General features: G+C 33.8%; 1 long non-coding RNA gene across 1 annotated transcript in view; it reads right to left on the bottom strand.

The window, feature by feature from the left end:
* The window catches only part of LOC140697713 (uncharacterized), an 84810-nt gene extending 70927 nt beyond the window's left edge, over positions 1-13883 (bottom strand). The window contains exons 1-2 of the long non-coding RNA XR_012074968.1: positions 13768-13883; positions 8435-8517 (exon numbers count right to left, since the gene is read on the bottom strand). This is a non-coding gene — a long non-coding RNA (uncharacterized lncRNA). The remainder of the gene's footprint in view (positions 1-8434; positions 8518-13767) is intronic.
* Between the last annotated feature and the right edge of the window lie 1903 nt (positions 13884-15786).

The following is a 15786-nucleotide window of genomic DNA, read 5'->3' as shown; positions in this document are numbered from 1 at the left end:
ATAAAAGATTACTTGTTATCCAAAGAAAAACAGGCTTCTCAAGTTAAAGAATTTAGTGCTTTTTTATATATGGGAGGAAGCAAACATTTGGGCTCACTGAATTCATTCCTTTGACAAGCACCTAGCTATCTAGGGCCAGTATCCTGTCCTTTCTTATTCTGAGTCTGCTCAGAGTGCACCACTGTGAGTGGCTGCAGAGGCTGCGCTGCAGGCCTGTCCTCACTGGGGGGTGGCAGCAGCCGCTGATGACTTGGTTTCAGCATTCTTTATTTACTGATATGGTTGCAGTATTTTCATTCACATTGCAGTATTTTGGTTCACACTAGCATATCTAATATAGCCACTGAAAGAAATAAAAATTATTTAATCCAGAAAGTGTTACTTTATCAAGGATGAATGCTATTTTAAAAGTTAAACTAAAAATGTGGATTATTTAGAGGTGTATTAAGATATGTAGAAAAAAACAGATAGGAGACCTATGTTCCTGCAGTTCTAAAAACATCTAGCAAGATTGTGGCAGGAGAGGAAGAGAGTGGTGACTGCAGAAAATAAGTCTAAAAACAACAAGCAAATAGACTTTTAATTTAATTTACATCTATACATTTCCTTTGGTATTTTTGTATGTATACATGTATGTGTGTTTCTACTTTAAGTTTTCTTTCTTCATTTTGTATTCATCATAGGAACTTCAATACTATCTAAATTAGTTTTAGCTATAACAGCACATTACCAAACACTTGCTAATAATTTCTGGGAAGTAATTCAGAATATATTAAATTTGAAGGTGAAAGTAATATTTACATGTGATGATTTATGAAGTGTTTTCTGTGTGTGTGTGTGGCGAGTATAAGATCATTTCTAATGTATTCAAAATGTACGGAGACGAAAACCAAACTGAAACAGTCAAACCAGCAAAAATTAAGTAAACTATTTACTCCATAATTCTTACTTCTTCAACCTAGTAATAGAAATTCACAGGTCCAGAAAGGTGAAGGTAGAGAAGGAACAGATTAGCACAGAGATTGAGATTCTTGCTCAATATTTCCAAATATCCCCCCCACCCGCTACTAGTCTCATGATAATAGTCATAGAAATTGTTTTAAAAAGTTACAAGATAAAATAAATTTGGGAAATGCTACCTTCCAGCTAAATAAAATAGAGGCATCTTGGAGGTTTACAGTTCTTATTAGCATATTAAAGGCTCTGTAGTCCACAGCAGAGATATTTGCTTAAATCATTCAAATCAGAATATGCTACATGCATTTAACCACAGAAACCTCTTCTTTTGAATAAGTATTTTAAAATCACCCCTTGGCATTAACTATTACAAAACACATTTTGGGAAACACTGTTGTTGGCTAATGTCTTTAATACTTTAAAAATAAATTATTTTGTATCTACAATATGACTTTTGTTGCTTTTCCACAAGAAAGAATAGATTCAGAAGAGGGGGAAACCTATAGTGTGCATGTTTGGAAGATTTTTTAAAAGTTAATAGGAGCTGAAAAGATGCAGAGTATATTTATTTATATTAATTTTTCTGTAAAGTTTTTAGATGTCACCTGCCATTTGTGCTCTTCAAGATGAGAAATACAGGAGGAGCTAAAAAGAAGCAGATTCTCCTCACACTGAGAAATTATAATAACTCCCAAATTCAGTAAGTCACTACCAAATAGTTCTTACATGTGCACAAAATGAAAGCCAAATTAACTACCTGCTATTTGGCTTTAAGAATCATAGAAAGAACATGTAGATTTTAATACATTTGAAGCATATCTGTGGTTTTTGGTCCATATTTTAAGGATAACTTCTAGAGATCAACTTTAAAACATTAGGCCAGATTAGAGAATCACAGTAATTTACTGTAATTCATAGTAATTTATTGTACCAAAGAGTTCATCTGGGCCTGAGGTTCTTGATTAACCAGTCCTGCAGTATGTAGGATATATACTATTATTAACAATAAGATGTAAATATTTTATTAATAGTAAACCTTTGCTGTTTATGAGTGATTTGTTTCGGAAATTTGATCATATTAAAGATGAGACATATAATAACATCCCTCTTGTTTACATTCTGACATATTGTCTTTAGTGGAAGTAAACAAAAGAAAGAGAAGATGTATGTATTGAATCAAATATAATTTTGAGTTCTATTATTAGAATATGCCATCCAGGTAAATCTTACCTGTCAGATGAGTTGTTACAGGAAATAAATTACTGAAATCTAGAATCTAGTTATTTATCCTGACATCCCTAACAGATGTAATAATATCCACATCACTCCACCGAAAATCTCCTGAGCCCTTTTGTAGCTCTATGACGTGTACTGCAATGAAAGCATGCGTAGTGTATCCTGTGAACTGCTTGCCCTATTGCTACTGGCCTTCCTGTACTGTAAAGTCTGGAAGCTAAAAGCTCTATTTCCTAGACCCCTTGCTGCCAGAGTTCTGAAAGAGAGATTCATTATGCAATTGAAAACAGAATTGCATGCAAGATTTTGAATGAAAGTCAATAAAGGTTCTTTTCCAACCTACTCCTGTTTTTCTACAGGCAAGTGAAGCCTTGGAGGCCTAAAAGTCAAGAGGATGTGGTAATGTTCCAAAGCTGTCACCAGATTCATGGCCACCATGGAGGCAACAATAGCATTAGGCTAAAGAAGTATGTTCAAACACCAGCAGGTCCTGTGGCCCCTGTGGTCCCTTGACTCCCATTCCACCACTCCTTCCAACAATTTCCTAAGTCTCACATTCCTTGTATTTAGTTCATTTCATCTTCTTGTGTTGAACCAGGGCTGATACAGTAGGAATGACAGACAACCAAAATATTATACAAAAGGTTTTAAAATATTTCATGTTAAAAAATCTGAATAAATAAATTATAACTGAAAATTATTAAAATGCTAGAAAAATTAAGTTTTGTTTGCAATGCATATGGAAATACATGTGTATTAATTTTCTGTAAAAATTGTTGGAAAAATTAGGAGTGAAATTTTTTTCCAGGTTTGTTCTGTGTTTATTTATTTTGACAATCATACAATGTTTTTTTCATTTAGGACAGAAGAAAGTAGAACTCATATGCTTCTTGTCTCTCCATCATCATCACCAGTAAATCCATATTTACCCTTTAACTAACCTAAAACTTAGAGGCTAATTTTTGTGTGTGTATATATATATATATATATATATATATATATATTTCCATTGAAGTATAGTCAGTCCATGATGCTTTGTAGAGGATAATTATTAAAACTGGCTTTTTTTTAAAAGGTCCATGACTATTATTTTTTTCAGTTTTATTAAGATATAATTGATATATAACATTATGTAAGTTTAACATGCACAACATGATGGTTTGATACTCATATATATCACAAAATAATTACCCAAAAAGTTTAGTTCACATCCATCACCTCACATAAATTAGGAAGCATTTCACATAGTTTATTAAGTTGACCTTTCTCCACTGATGTGGTATTGAATAAAACTGACTTTCTAAATAAAATATTAATTTAAAGTAATTATAAACATATAATAATAATAATAATAATAAACTACCTTGCATGTTTGTTTCATTATGCATAGTTTGTGGTTTAATCAATACTTAGAAAATACTTAAAGTAAAAGAGTATTATCTGCTTAACTTGGTCAAAATTATATTTAAATATGACATTCAAGTTATATGGAAAGCTAAATACTGCAGCATTTAATACTTCAGTGATATATATAAATGCACACATATATAAAAGATATTCACATATATTAACTCATATAACCCTCTTAATAACATTGCAAGTTACTGTTATTTTACAGAGAAAGAAAAGGAGAACTGGTGAGCCTAAGTGCTTTGACCAAACTAGTTAGTCAAGAGGCAGAGCTAAAATTCAGGACAGATGATCTGAACTGTAAGTCATATGGTACTTCTATTGCATTGTGATTATTTCTGTATATTCAGCATCTGTATTTATTAAATTTTAACTGGCTGACATAAAATTATAAGGATGAAAATAACTGAAACATTTAACAAGAAATTGAAAATAATTATTACATCAGCTCGGATTTAAGTGAAAGTTTTGCTTATTGGATAAAAACCACACTTGAATAAAACTTAATTGAAAAAATAGAAAAAACTTATAATGGTGTATATACATATGTATGTGTGTGTATTATACATATGTAATATATATGTAATATATATAATATATGTATATATAATATATATTATATGTATATATATATCCAAAATTATATATATATTTCTTCTTCCCAAACTCTTACTTCATTTACCAAATTATATTCCTGAAATTATATATGATCTCAAATAAGAAAGCCAAAATCTAATCAGCTGTGTTATATATTACCTGAAGAAATATTAAATTAATAAAGGAGGAGTATCTTTCAAGGAAGGTAAGAAATTAGTTTGGAGTCAGTTATTGTATCTTGGTTCCAGCCTAGAGAGATCATCAATTAATACAAGTATCTAATTATTATGGATCTATAGTGAAGTTAGAGGCAAACAAAACCAAAATCAAACAAAACAAAAATAAAAAAAAAACCCTGGCATAACTTGAAAATCTAGATTCTTTAAGATTATCTAACTCTCCTTTTTCTAATTATATTTTCACCAAGTAATTCTAATTTTTCTATCTATATGGAGTGGTGAATTTAGATGTCTGAGTTTGGTTGAATTTAGATCAGCCACATACCAAATGTAGTGGAAGTATTCAACTCGCAGTAATTTAATTCCCTCGTGTATAAATGAGACTAGTAATAGCATCAATGTCCCAGGACTATGAAAATATTAAATGAGTTAATACATTAAAAATTTTTCAAAGACAGGCTGGCATATAAAAAGTAGTTAATAAGTGCTAGGTAACACTAAACAGTAATTAGCATTTATTTAGTTTTTATTATGGACAAGGTAATAAAGTAGATTTTTAAGCATGATCTTTTTCATCTTACAACTAATTTGTGACGTAGTATGTTTTTAGATGAGGAAATTGAGCATAAAGAGGATCCAACTGATTATCAGTGACTACTAATATTCAAAATGTTTTTAGATATACAATTTTTCACTTCTATCTGAGATTCATTACATACTAGGTGCTTGCAAATTTGGTTACAATGATTCAATCCCTAAGAAAGTAATACATTTTAGGAGATCAAATGTTAAATTACTTTATGTACCTGCAAAGTTGAAGATTAAACTTTCAAAAGTGATGAGTGACCTTATAAGGTACTGTCCTCTTATGAGATTTTTATTTGGCTCCAGGTGATAGAGCTCCATTTTGTCACTTTTTAAATTTAAGGACAATTTTCTGTCTATTCTTTTTATGGCGTGATTACGAAATCTTAAATTCATATCTTGTCTGATCTTACTATTTAAAAGGAAGATCTATACATTCTATTTTAATATCAAATCACCTGAGATTATTTATGAAAAATTTTCATAAGCTGTCTAACTCAGTTTAACATTCTGTATTCAACTGTCATATGAAGTGATTATAAATAGACTGATCTAGAAGGTGGGGTAGAGATTTTTTTTCTGGATCTCACACTACAGATGAAAGACTAGAATAACCCTTCTGGGCTCTTAACATCTGCTTTCCTGATCTTCCTTAAACCAAGAGAGAATGACAACTGAATGGATATGTGAATGGAGGGTAGGAAAAAACAAAATTAGTCCCTTCCTTCCTTTTAATCAATTTCTATCTTTCTTCCTTATCATCACTGTCATCATCATTATCATCATCACCATCATAATCACTGTCTTATAGCCTGTCTGCCTTCAGAGAGGGTATGTTTTACTCAGCTTTCATATACAGGATAAGTTTAGGGGAGCAGGCTCTGCTCCCTGAGGAAGGGTGCAGGAGATCTGGAACTGTCCAGAGTGGTCTGTAACTGCTTAGGTAAGTCTGTTTTCTTCTCAGAAAAATTATCAGAGAGCTATTTTGGTCACAGATCTAAATCATTTTTAATAATTTATTTTAGTAATAAAGGTATGATTGAATTATATATTGACCTCCTAATTAGCTTTGAACTTTGGAAGAGGTATAATATTAATTCTCTCCTGAATTTTCAAATCACAGGACAATCACAATGAACTTCATTGTGACCCTTACAGAGGCAGAGAAAAAGTAAAACAGAAGACTCTACCTGTCAAGCCAAACATCTTCCTATATTTTTGTTCCACAATACTATTTCTGAGGGAATCTTCATTTCCTTGAGCAACTTCCAATTTATCCATTTTCTCACCCATTTCCCCCTGGATACTCCACTGGAGGAGTGGAGAAATATTCTGAAGCTGCTTGCCTACAAACTTAGTAGTGACTCTTCATACATGTAAATTATTTCACTGAAGTATTATGTAGAAAATAGTTAAAATAAAATATATGTCATGCAAACAAAAATTGTTATACTTTGGTAGGAAACACAAAAAATTAAAGCGATGACTTTGATACTATTGTAAGAGCCGCCAGAGGGAGTGCATTTGTACTGAACTCTCAAGAGGAGAAAGGATAACGTAATAGGTCATTTCTGGCTTTCATTTCTGAAAGTATTTGAACTCATTAAATGCATTATTAAGCTCCCTAGAGATATATTTGCACAAGAATTAATTTGCCTAAAACCCCACTCCATTCCTTCACAGAAAAGCATAAAAGGTTTTTCATATTCTATATTTATTAGGGTCAGCAGCTTGGTTTCTAGGTAAAAGTTCCCAATACAACCAGGGAATCAGAGGAAATAGGCCAAAGAATGAAAGAAGTAGAAAGACGAAAATAGAGTATTTTGAAATATTGTTATCTTAATGTCTATATATACGCAGTCACTTGCTGAAGGGTACACTCCTCACCTAGCTGATCTAATTACTGCTAAGTACTAATAGATAAAATACAGCAAATGCTTCCCAGATGGCCCTTCCAAGCAGATAAGGTCATTTCCCAGAACATCTTTTGTGACCTAAAGCCCAGAAAGATCAGAACAGCAGTGGGCTTTGTTGGAAGGAATTCCCAAGATTTGAAAGAATTTAAATACAGTTGTGAAATTTTAACAGATAATTTTACATGTGAATATTAGCAGTATTAATTAATATTGAAAGGTCCTAATATAGTTTTAACAAATACTGATACCATGCAGGACTCTGTAGGCTTCCCCACCCAACCCCTGCCTCTTGTTTATAGAAAAGCTGAAGTCTCCCAGGCCTCCTGGAGTCACAGAAGAGCGGGGTCAAGCAGTGGATTAGGACAAGCCTGCAGGCACTGGGGGATGGCAGTGACTCTGACCATCTATCTCAACGGTTAACTGAGATTATTCCCCCATTTCCCTTTAAAACTTTCATGGCTGAACAGAATCTTTGGAGATTATTTGGGGGAGTGGCGGGGGTGGCAGAATGCTGGGTCCACCAGACTGCAGGCATTCAGATTAAAAGTCACTTTCCTTTTTGTTACCAAGGCTGTTGATGCCAGGATCATACCCCTGCCCCTCCCTCGGCTAGAAACCAAATACTCTTGTCTAAGTCTAGGAGGCAGCTGCAGAGAAGAAACAAGAACTGGTTAGAACCCACAGAGGTGCAGGATTTGACTTCCAGTGGACCCTGAGCTTCATTATACACTCATTCTAATGTATTAACATGCTAAATGACACACCCACCAGCGCCTTGACAGTTGATGGTTGCCATGACAACACTAGAAAAGCCCATACAAGGACTGAAAAGCTCAAACAAGGACTGACTGCCTCTATCACATCTCAAGGAAGGACATGACGGCAGAAGCCTCCCATAAAAGCCCCACCTGGGCTGGAGCTGTCTCTACCGGCCAGCTTGGCTGACAGCTCCCTAATCGAGTGCTTCCTTCTCCCTGCTCAAGCACTTTCCTTCCTTTCCCTCTTTTGAAAAATAAAAGCAGTTTTGCTCTATCCCTCAGCCTCAGCTGTGAATCCTTTCCAGCCAGCAGGCAAGGACCCACACTTTGGTGGGCCTCCTCATTTGGGGTCTCACTATCCACTAGCAATACCAAGATCCTGAAGCATTTATTCACAGGAAGTAAGACTAGAAGTAAGGAAAGAAAAAACAATCTTTCTTTTTATGAACAAGAGATACATGAGCAACGTTCTATTAGTGATTTGGTCTTTATAATAGCTCAAAGGTCTTTCTTCGAAACATTTACATACATGATATGCACATGGGGAATAGCACCATACTAAACTGATTAAGATGGGTAAGGTAAATAGATAAATAAATCTCTTATTTTAAACTTTTAATAAAAAATATTAACAGAGACAGAAGAACAAAAATATCAAACAACTTGCAGAAGAATGAGGAGTTACCTGGCATAAACATGTTAGCAATGACCTTATGCTTGAATTCTTAGCACTAAGGCCAGCGGTCCAAACACACATGGGAATGTGTACGTTAATATTTTGTTCTCTTTCACTTACCTTTTCTTTGACTTATTTAAGAGCTGCAGGTTTGTTCCCCCTTCACTCTCAGGTTTGTTTCTGCCTCAGAACATGGTTAGCTTCTGTAATTAGATAATAATAAATGAGGTTACAAAAATCCTTAAGTTATGATCAACACTGATTTAGTATGCAGTACAATGGTGGTACCCTTACTTAAAGTTTCCAGTCAATTTTAAGGTCTGGAAAACACAGGTCTAGTGGCCTTAGTTGAAAATCACTGAGTTTTGGCAGTCTATGTGAAAAAAAATCCTGCCTTTTTCTCTTCCTGGCCTCTATGCAAATATCTGGTATGTATCTGCTCACTATTTAAATATTATAATTGCTGAAGATCAATACTGGAAGACATCTGTAGTTCTTACTGGTATGAAAGAATTTGATTTTTTTCTTTTTCCAGTTACAAAGTACAATGTCACATTCCCAGGAAAGAACTACAGGAAATAGCATATTTTTAGTTTTCTATTGATTTTTTTCTAATATATTAATGAGATACATATAGAACATTATAATAAATGCTGTACATATTATTCACTCACAGGAGAAGTATGCATTAATTAATTCTTCTCTCCTTGTTCCTAAGGCAACAATTGTATCAAATAAACACATCTGAAATATTTTACATTTCAATTATACTATTTATAATTCAGTATATCATATTAAAGTGATTTCAATTTTATTTATACAGTTTTGCACTGGTACAAACTGAAGTTGGCAAAATGAACAATTCAGCAAAAAAGTTATTGCTTCTAATTTAGTATGCTAATTTCTAAAGTTGCATTTCATTAAAAAAACGTAGTCAAGCTTTCTCAAATTTTCCAATCTTACATTTTTCTTTATTCTGTCCCCAAATACACCATTACATTTCCACCTACCATATATCTTTTGTACTTATTTCTTTTTCCTTCTTATTTATATATAGATATAGATCTATATAGATATATCTTTTTTAATTTGTCTTCATCAAAGCTACTTTTCACTGCTCCTGAAGATATCCAGTCTTATATTCCAAGGTCAGGGAAATACTTTTTATGCAGTATTACTTGACACTGGATCAATATCATTACATAGGTTTATAGATAAATATTCTAGATAGATATTTTATATACAATATCTCCCATAAAATATGCAGAAGTATCATTCAGGTCACATAAATGACCATAAGTAATATTATTTTATATTCAGCCTTCTTTAGGAAAGAGGATTGAGTTTTGCAAATCTATAATTTTCCTTTCTCCTTCCCAGAGTTTACCTTAAATGTAGAGTAAACTAAATATAGTCCTATGACCATCTGAATAGATCATTTGAACACTCGTATTCTTCTTGTCATGAATGCAGCCTCTCATTCTTCAAACATAAGTATCTGAGATTTTTAATGAAATCAATGACCCACATAATTTGCACATGTAAAAAAATCTCTAATACATTTTCTGGAGTTTTATCCAATAAGGACTTCAGTACAATAACATGCAAAATATATGTCTGATTTGCTGGAAACAATATTGGATCAAAAAAAGTAATGGTAACTTGGCTACTAGTGAAAAAAGAGACACTGTCTTATGGATTTAATTTTAGTTAATTTATGAATTTAAAAACAACACAGACTTAAGTTTAAGGATTTGAATTCTACCCATAGCTCTCTGTGTGACCTTCTGGAACTTACTTAATAAATTTTGGACACATTTTCTTTATTCATAGTATTAGAAGTTTGGACCAGATGAGTCCTAGGATACTTCCCAGATTTAAAATTTTACGACTTTGTAAACATTCAGGAAAAATATGAATCCCACATTATTATTATTTATGTGTTATTGTATTTTTTATTTTATTTTTCTATTTATTAATCTAAGTGCTGTTATGAGGCAAATGTATCAACTTAAGTATGATTTTGAATATATTTTAGCTTCAAAAGCACTATTTGACTTAAACATTTACAGATTCAATTTTATAGTTTAAGTCCCCCAAGGGGCTTCTTCACTGTTTTTTTTTTGATGGGAGGAAGAATCATCAGGAGAGATTTTCTTGCACTCTACATACTTTGCCCTCTATTAATATATTTAAATGTAGGAATCATTATCCAAAGGGTGCTAGTTACATCATATAAATTTCCCATTTCACTCTATTTAGCCTACCATATTTGACCTTGATTTTAATACTTCTATTTTAACCAAAACTATTTTATTTAAATAAGTAAACATCAATGACCTCAACCAATAAAGCTAATAGTATTTTCATAGTTAAAAAACAAATGCATAAAGATTGAAAGGAAGGAAAAAGTTATTTTATAAATTCTCCTAACTCTTTTCTTTCTATTTTCTGCATTCTTCATCTTCTGAAGGTTATGGCAAGCTGGAATTAATTGGTGGTAACTGTATTTATCTGGTGATAGCTTAGTGATTGTGGGATGAGATTACATGAGGAGGGAATAGTAGTAATTGCAATTTTCAGATTTGATTGTGTTAAAAAAAAAAAAAGCCTAAGAACAAGTAAGGAATTTGCCAAGCAATCATTCCAAAGGGATACAAACTTTTATATCAATTTGTTTTCTTTATGAGAGGTAGTCTACATGCAAAGGCAAAGAAGGCAGGTTATTCTGAACAGTCAAGAAGCTATCTCAAAGTCTTGGAGTACGTTCATTCACACTTCAGTCTATCTGACTAGGTAGGCAGGTGGCAGACTGGAACATGAATAGTCAGAAATTAGTGGTAAGAACCTTTCTTCTGAGATAAACTTGAACCATTATAAGAAGCAATTTGATTGCCATTTTGGATCTATCAGCCATAAAATGTTTACTAAAATAGGTTTCTGAGACTCTGTTGGTTTATCATTAAACTTTTAGAAATCCCCGAAATATTCACTTTGCAGTATTTCTTTCTTTCAAATCATCAGAGAAGATGAAGAGTGCCTAAATATTAAAAAATAAAGATAAGTAATTAAGTAAATAAATAAGTAAATAAATAAATAAGAGAATCAATAAGACTTCACTTAACATGGAGTAATATAAAAGAAGGAAAAATCATGGAAGTATATAACAGGGTATGTCTTGGCCCATGGAAAAGCCATCAGGCCAAAAATAAGGCAATATAGAAACAACAGAGGTAAATTCTCCAAAAAGGAAGAAAAACGTCACACTTGGATGAAGAAGTTAAGACAGAAATGTGTCAAGCATAGGAAAAGGAAATTCAAAACTTCACTCCTCTAGGGAAAGGCAGGGGAGATTTAAGTGTTAGGAAAAAGCAGAAAATGGAAAATCTTTTAGTTTTGTATATTTAAGGAAAGATTCCAGTGGCTCTGAAGTATAATTGTTGTTAGACTCTTTGGTAATCCCCTTTGTATTATTTGTCAGAAGTGATCGTATGACTAAAAATATTAGAACAAAATTAAGTTGTAGAAAACTGAAGCCCAATACTAGAGAGAAAAATTTAATAAAAGAATCTATCCATCTTAGTCAAGAAAAATAATTTGCCCAGGGTCTAAAAATAACCTAAAATTCAATAACTATGGCATGTTACTACTCTCTGATAAATCGTGAAGGAGGCACAAAGACAGGATACAGGAAAATGACCATCATCTTTTTGAAATAAGGACAGTACATTCCACAGTTTTTCAGGCCGGTGATGGCAATAAATTAGCATTGAAAAAACAAAACCAAAAACTTCTCTAGTGAGTGCCTACAGTAGGAAAAAGTAAAAAATAGGCCTTGCTGTCTCCCTAAAATTAGTTATATAAAGGATATTATTATTTGATTATTTCATACTTTTTTATTGTTTATAAAATTGAAGCTCTAAGATTAGACATGTAACAAATTCTAAACAGCCAGTAAGTGGCAGTTCCTGATCTAGAATCTAGTTCTCCTGACTCCATATCCCATGTTCTTTTTTCTCCCGACCTTGAGTTAAGTCTGTAACATCAGAGCTGCAAGGAACTTATAATGTTTTATTTTCTTTAAATATATTATAGACTATGAATCAGGTGCATATGGCTACATAACAACCAAGCACAATAATTAGTGTTTTAGAAAAATGACCAGTTATTATTTAGTGATTCTTTGGATCTACAATTCAAGTTGGGCTTGACTGTTCAATTGTTTTGGTCTCAGCTGGGGCTCCCTCTTAAATCTGTAAATCACATCAGGAGGGAGCTCTGCTTCTTGGTGTTTGCAGGTTCACGACTGGGAAGCCAGTGGTGGACTGGGCAACCAGCCATGTATTTATTTCTTGTTATCCAGCTGGCTGGACTGGGCTTGTTCACATCTCTGCTCCGAGGGGTTTCAAGAGAGAAAAGGAATCATCAATGATCTCTTTAGGCTAGGCTCCGAACTGTACGGTGCAACTTCCTTGGAATTCTTTTGGCCAAAACAAGTCTCAAGTTTAGTTTTTTGGTTTACTGCCTATTCACCTTGTCCGTGAGGGAGAGATTCTTGTCCAACAGTATTGCCAAACACACAACACCTGAGACTGGACAGATGAGTTTGAGGCAGCTTACTAGTCACAGATCCTCCCATCCCAGGGGAAAAGACCACAGCACACAGGGCCACGCAGTGGCTGCACTCGGGAATGGAGGGAGCAAGCAGGGGCTGTGGGGAAGAGCTTCATAGTATTAAGAGAGAAAATGTCCCCTGACTTTCACTGGAGGATGTGATTGGCTTGTTTGAATAATTTTTCATGTGAGAAGTGACATGGAACCCATTAGACTGAATACTGGGTGGACTGAAGCTGAGCTGGCTGACAGGGGAACTACCTGGGTGGAGAGCCTTTTCTCATCTGGTAGGAGGCACATCTGGGGAGGGCAAGGGAACTCATGGTTAGGCCTTTGGGTCCCAGTGAGGTGCAAAGATGTCAAGGTAGCAATTCATACCTTGTATTAATTTTAGGTCTTACATGACACAACCCAGACTAAATGGGGAGAGAACTAACCTCCTCCTCTGCAGTGGCTGTGCACTCTGCTGACTTAGCTATGCTGAAACTGCGCAGCCCAGACTTCCCTCTCCTGCATGGATCTGGGTGAAAATTGGCCACTAGGGAAATCTGCATATGATTTGAAAGTGAGAATGCAGCAGCAATTGCATTAATATTTGGAATATGGATGTGAGGGAGACACTACTGCAGCTCATGCTTGATGTCACAGGCCTGCTGTCATGCCTTGTTAAGCCACCTTGTGATGCCAGTCGGTCCTACAGCTCCTCCACTTGACAAGAATCTTTGTAAAAAAAACTGTGATGGGTCTAAGGGTTTACTCAACCTGCAATCTAACAAATCAGCCTGCCAGTTTTAGGGACGCTGGCTCCTAGGTCAGAATCAAAGCACTTTGCTACTCACAGCACAAGAAGCAGCATGAATTTCATATTTGTGTTTGTTCTCGTCCTCCAAAGCCCACAAAGGCCACACAGAATGGTCCACAGTGATGCTACACACCAGAACTGGGGGAAGTCTGATCTTCTAGAGGAGCATTAGGCAAACCTTCCCAAAGCCTGTAACCGAGGAAGACAGTATCTTTATTATATTGGTCAGCAACAAGCATGCCCTTTCCCTGGGGAAAGCGTCTATCTTCAAGATTGTTTCTCATATAAACATCTTTGACGTTTAGCTTCTTAATAAAGGGACCAGCTTCCCCTGTAAGTTATCTGTCTCATTGACATTGACCCTGGAACCAGTGAGACAATGTTGCTTCCACCCTGCACCTGTGGGTTCCAGTTAGTACTCATGGTTTCCAAGTTTGTCCTGGCTCTCCCTCAAAACAAATCCACCTTTCTAACTGCCTGGCATCAGGTGCAGAAGCAACAGGTATACATATATTGTTTAACCAGCTCCTGTGGGTGTCTTTGGCCTAATTTTCTAAAATAAATTTCTTATTCCATAGAAGTTCTACTATTCTACCCTAACCCCTAACCCTAACCCCATCCCCAACCCTAACCCACAAGTACAATGTTTTAATAGTAGGAATTACAAAGTCACATAGCAAAAGTGTGGCTGCAGGAAAAGGTTGAGAGGTGTATCACAGAGTATTAGAAATGATTATTCTTTGTAACTTTATGCACTGGCATTAGGTCAATGGGTTTACAGGAAGACTGATTTCAACTCAATAAATATGAAGTCTGTCTTAAAAACCTCAGCATCCAAAGATGAATCGTGATCTCAGAAACTAGTGAGTTCCCTTGAATGTAAAAGTCCTCAAGTTTAATTTAGATTAGCACTTGGCAAGGATACTACAGAAAAGAATGAAACATTTGCTATGTCACGTATATTTCTCTGAATATCAAGTATTAAAGGAGATACACAGGAGACAGGATCAGGGAACTGGTAAATAAGCATCAGTTTAAGTCCCAGAAATAAGAAATAGAGGAAAAAATGATCTCAGGTTCAGACTCATGGCTCTAGGATGAACTGTCCAAAAAGCTGAGGGATTGGAGGTAATGATACGAAAATGGAGTTTTGAAATAAGAATCAGCAAACCAGGAGGGAACAAAAGACAGAAATGTGCTAGAATAAAGTGAAAGGAATGCCTATGACAGAATTTTTTTAATGCAAGAAATTATAAAAACAAGATTAACAACTATCCATAAATTTACCACCAGAGCATTTTGCTGTCAGATGTTTTACTATAAAAATGTTAATGCATTTGTTATATATTTTACATAAAAAGGTTGTTATTCTGTTTTTTATTAACACATTATATAAATGATATGTTAATCTCTCCATTAAAAAAATTTAACATCATTTTAGTGGCCACTATAGATTCATCCATGATATATCATAATGTAATAGAACATACTGGGTGTATTTCCATATTTTTACTTCCTTGGTAACATAATTTTAATATATGTATAATATAAAACATGATAAATGTAATATAAATAATAACATATTCTAAATTAATATGTACTACAAATTATTTATCTTACTTGGTATATCAAAGCACGTGAACTATTTAAAGACTCAATATCTATACTTAAATTGCCTTTTATGTAAATTATACTGCTTAATAATCATGTAAGATGCTTATTAACTTACTACACACTCTCCTACAATTAAAACAAATTTTAGTATTTGTTATTATGATAGTAAAATATGGCACCATTTTTTGCATTTCATTTTAATTTTTCATAATTTATGAGAATGATTTTTCACATGTTTATTTAGCATTTACTTTTCTTTTTTATCAAGCATATGTGTATGATGTTTATCTATTTATTAGATACAGACATTTTCTTTTTTAATAACATTATTACAAACAAAAAATTTGCTGAAAGTATGAAAAATATTTTCCAAATATTAATATCTTACAGCTTTGCCTGTACTTGTTTTTGTCAAATAAACATTGAAACTTTAACATAATTT

Source organism: Vicugna pacos, chromosome 8 (assembly GCF_048564905.1).
Source record: "Vicugna pacos chromosome 8, VicPac4, whole genome shotgun sequence".
Taxonomy (NCBI): Eukaryota; Metazoa; Chordata; class Mammalia; order Artiodactyla; family Camelidae; genus Vicugna; species Vicugna pacos.
This window is presented reverse-complemented; position numbering and strand designations above follow the sequence as displayed.